This window comes from Thunnus albacares, chromosome 5, assembly GCF_914725855.1.
Source record: "Thunnus albacares chromosome 5, fThuAlb1.1, whole genome shotgun sequence".
Taxonomy (NCBI): Eukaryota; Metazoa; Chordata; class Actinopteri; order Scombriformes; family Scombridae; genus Thunnus; species Thunnus albacares.
In genome coordinates, this window is record NC_058110.1 from 30,986,410 (window position 1) to 30,991,531 (window position 5,122).

At 38.3% G+C, this 5,122-nt stretch overlaps 1 long non-coding RNA gene across 1 annotated transcript; it reads right to left on the reverse strand.

The window, feature by feature from the left end:
• Positions 1–3,927: 3,927 nt before the first annotated feature.
• On the reverse strand, positions 3,928–5,122 carry LOC122982737. The gene is made up of 2 exons (XR_006403524.1): positions 4,450–5,122; positions 3,928–4,362 (listed from the first exon to the last, which is right to left on the reverse strand). It is a non-coding gene; the product is annotated as an uncharacterized LOC122982737 (long non-coding RNA).

The window sequence follows — 5,122 nt, forward strand, 5'->3', positions numbered from 1 at the left end:
ATACTGAGAATTTTAACCTTAATTATAAATATCACCATTAATGACAATATTAAAATAAAAATAATATTAAAAAAAACAATACTTGCTAATATATATATATATATATATATATATATATATATATATATATATATATATATATATTTGCTGCAGAATCAGTTTGCTCATCACGGTTTTGTCACTTTTTTTTACTTTTATCTATATTCAATTCAGAGAGTTTTGGTGTCACACAAAAAGTTTGTAATTTTGCTAAAATGTTGCTAAAACGTCACACCCCCAACTCCCCCCCAAATACCTCCAGGTCATTGTTAATATTTTAAAACCCAACCTTAAAATTCTCAGAAGTGAATCAGTATGATATGAGCTAGCAGCAAAATAAAATTCATCATTTTATTTATGTCTGAGTGAAGAAGCCTCAGAAACTTCTTTAGACTATTAGTATTAGACTACACTGGAAATGCAAATTAACGAAATGTATTAAGGAGAAGCAGCTGCTCATGTTCTATCATCAATAACAAATCAATGAATTTGTGATAACAGGTGCGTCCTGGTGGCTCAGTGGACTAAAAAGTTGTATGCAGTTAACACTTTCCCATCTTTCTGTACATTTAACAATCTTATAAATAAAGTAAACAACAAAGAAAAATCAGACAAAAAGATTATTAATCTACTCATGACTAACATCAGGATGTCAAGTGGACAGACACTTCTTCATGTGTTTTGCACCAAATTTTTTAAACCAAACAAAAAAATTAGATAACTTTTTTATTTTTTGGGACTGGCGCTTTAGCTTAACTCAGGTCTGCTGCATCAGTCCTTATTCTGGGTGTGACTCATATTTACTGAGATTGAAAAACTTAACCCAGCTGCAGTGATTATGGGTTTTTCAGGCCACACAAGTGAAATTCAGCAGAGAGCAGATTAACCACTGACCATTGATTAAAAGGTCATAAATTTGGTTCCTGCCGTAAATGTCATGTCCGTCAACTGCGCTGTGTCATGTCACCCTGCAGCTCAATGAATCATAGTTAAGTCAGATGCCTGTGAGGCTCAGAGGTTATAGATCATCTAAAACACAGGCAAAGTAGCACGAGCTTCAAGCAACTGTCATTATTTAGTATCAAAGTGGGCAAAGCATCTGATGAATATTTCTACACAGCTGCTGTTTGGTTCTGGTTTAGTCCCCGCTGAATTGCTGTGTTAGCCATTACAGCTTCTAGAAACATCCAAGTTTTTTATTGCTTCTTGTCTGAAGCCAAAAGAAGCAGCAGACCACACATTCAGAACCACGACTCATCCCAGGAGACACCACACCACAGCTCCAAGCGGCCTCCAGGTTTCTGGGTTTCAGGTTTTCTGGACCAAGAACCTTCTTACCACTCAAGTCAGACCCAAAACTAACTGTACACATACTATTTCAAGAACATAACAAAATATACATGACAAAAAACAACTTTCAACCAAACAACAAAATGATATTACAGATAAACATTTGAAGAGAGTGGCTTGGACGGGGCTTAGAACCAGACTGTGATGTTACATCATCAAGTTTCATTTCCAACTTAAAGATTCCCTCTAGACATGTTTTAAGACATAAAATCCCCTTCTTGGTAAATATTTTCATGTCTGATATGGTTTTACCCACAAAAAGTTCAATAAACTAGTTAAAATGTCTTGAAATTACATTGATTATTTCTCTTAAACCAATTATTTCTCTTTCTCTAAACATTATTCGTCTCATGAAGACCTACAAATCATACGCTGACACCCCTGACCTAAATCCAACAGGAAGTCTGCAATTAGCCTTTCAAAATAAGACTTTGCCTCAATTTTGGCCTCCGAACAAACGCCATCTCCTCCGAGGGCGTTGATGGTATTGGCTTCAAACTTGAAAAATCCCCAATTTATGAATATGTAAATATTTTTCATTTCATAAGTTTAACTGCTGGACACAAGATGTCTCCTACTTCACTGAAAAGTCCATTCTCAGTGTTTGTGCACTTGAGGCTTCAAGTTTCCACATCACACTTGTGTAAGTTACATACTGGACCAGAATTTGCTTCCAAACTAGTTGTGATGTCACCAAATCAGCTCGTAAATACACGTCTAAAACTCAGATTTAAGGAGAGCACAGAGAAACTTTCACCCTTCAACAGGTAAATATGAAAACAGCCTCCTGTAGTCAAACTTTGACAGAGAAAATTAGAAGAATATGCGTATTTTATAAAGCAGTTTGTGTGACGTTTATGCTTCTGTGATTGCATGAATGTGTTCATACACAAACATTGTACTGTACATTGTAGGGTAGTCTTTGTGTGTTGCATGTATTCCGTGTTTGGGTGTCTCTGTGTACTTATTTGCAGGAATGTGTGTGCATGTGTCCACTGTAGCACGTGTTTCTCCTTTGCTCACACACACACACCCACGTTATAGCTGTGGGAAAACACTAACAGCCAAAACCTTTCCCTCACACACCCCTCAAAGTGAAGTCTCTTCCTCCTTCCTCATCCTATCTTTCCCCTCACTTCACCTAAACTCCATTTACCTTTACCACCCTACCTTTCAACTCATATTTTTCCTCTGTTGTCTCTGTGCTGTCTCAACAGTTTGCTGCTATGTACATTTGTTTTTAGTGTCAGTTTAACCAATACAAACAGCATAAAAGTGGGAAATAAAAGGAAATAGATACTAATATATAAACCATGATTTAGTTAAATACATATTAATACAAGAAAATAAAAAGGACAGTAAGGAGACATACAAAATGAGTCAGCTATCAATTATCATGAGAGAAATAACAGACACCCCTTTTCTAAGGAAGACTAACATGGTAAAACAAAGGTAAAAATAAGCGAATGAATAATTTTGTCCTTTCCTCTTTCCTTCCCCTCCCCTGTCTTTCTTCTGCAGGGACAGCTGCAGCTGACTCTGTGTCCAGCTCTGTTAATGTGTTCATGGAATGCTTCTGTGTTGTGTGCCTGATACCTTGACCTTAACCATGACTCCTCTTCTTGTGCTGTTGATCACACATCAAACTGACGTCACTGCTGCTTACTACTGCTTCCTCCTGCTGTATGTTTATAACCTTATGGGGACATCACAGTTCGGTGAAAAACAGGAAATTATATTATGAACGTACCGACACACAAACACACACACAGGACCTGGTGTGAGGAAAAGGAAGAGGGACATAGAATGTACAGTAGTCATCTCTGCTAAAACAAGACTTTCAACTCACAAATATGTTCACTTATATTGGTTTTGTATGACAGACAACAAATAGCTGTGCATGCAATTAAAGGATAATACTTATTGTCAACAAATCTCATGTGCAGAGCTAAACAAACAAGAAATTGATCCTATTTACAAGAACATCATTGTGTGTGTGTGTGTGTGTGTGTGTGTGTAGCCACACCGCTACACTATGCACTGGATGTCCAAACACTAATAACAGCAGGCATGTTTTCTGTCTTAGGAGACTTCCGTGTGAGGCCACTGTACTGCATATTACAACCTCTTTACTCTGGACTACACTGCAAATTTCTCAAAGAACTTTAGTACAAAGTCAAGAGGTTGTGGTATCACAACAAGCTAGCGAAGCTCAGAAACGGAAAACGTGTTCCCAAGCAGTGGTGTCTGCCAGAAAAATATAGAAAGTCACCAGCCATATCCTTTAACAGAAGCTGTGGGTTTAGCCCTAATTTTGCATATTTTGATGAAAACATGTGTATGGAGCACACAAACAAAGGAGTGGACTGTGCTGCAGCAGTGGTCTGAGAATTTTCTTTGGATGTTTTAACATATTTTCTGCTGTGACTTTAGGTGACCATTAAAATCTGCCGTGACTGTTCCAAGCTGACTCTGCAAAGGAGGAAACTACCTTTCAAGTGTGAGATTGACCCAAACCCAACAAATCTAACATAAAAACATCATCGCACTATTTTTATTAGAAAAGAACAAAACATTTAGCTTATAGGTTTCTCATTTCTAGTCGTCATATAGGGATCACTTTTTTTTTCCAACGATATCTGGCTTGAGCACTTTTGGAAGTTTCTGCCGTCTCCAGTTCAACCAGGAGATCAAGTTTCTGATCTGCTGTGTGAATTGGCTCGGGTTGCAGCGGAGAAATCAAACCTGTGATAAAATCCGCATCGTCAAGAAACCTGGAAGCTCCTCGAAGCCACTGAGAGTTTTACGTCTCCTGGGAGATGCGTTGGTTCCAGCAGTTTGGCCTGGTGGTTCTCCTGGATTCGGAGCTGATGATTAGGAGGTTCATTCAAGGTTTGAGGGTTTGGAAACACGGGACGGGATGCTTGTGCTTGGAAGGTTGTTGGTTTGAATCCTTAAACCATGTGGGAACATCTGGGAAAACATGGTCAATGAGTAAAACTCTTCCATCTGTCAGCAACTGCTGCTGAGGCACCTTTTAGCAAAGCATTTTAAACCTACTTGTTTACCAGATGCACTTGTAGAGGGTTTTGGTTGGCAGCTCCAAATAATGAAGATGCATATGTAGAACTGAGTTTGAGTTAATGCTGTCACAACAAGAGCAGACCACATATGATCAGTTTGTTTTACGTAAGGAAAGGAGAAATAAAGCTAAAACCAAATCAAAAGGATAAAAGGCAAGGGGGGAAAACTCAAGGTTATATCTTGCAATCAGCAGTCAGACCAGGTGAGTCAAATCTCACTAACGAACCAGCCCTGATCTACAGGATCCTGCAAGGAGAGGCTTGGAAGTCCTCTCTTGAAGGTCATCAATGTGTCTTTTTTCATTGAAGACACCTGAACATGTGACATCAAGAAAAGCACACGTGTAAATAGTAAAATTAATGCAGCCGGGTCTTGGTTTTGTGCATGCTGGCTCACTGGACACTTGAATAGAATGGAGCCAGTGTTAATGTTATTGGTAAGACTGCGACTATGCTAGAGGCTTGAACTGGTAACATTATCCAGTAATTCACGAGAAAATGGCAAACATTAGAGAAAAGTAGTAAAAAAAACCAAAAAAAATGTGTGTAGCAGACATGTTTGTTTGTTTAATTCTGTTGGGAACCACTATTCTAAGACGAACCCATTGAATCTATGCACCCAACATGCTATCAAAGCTCTTCTTGAGAAC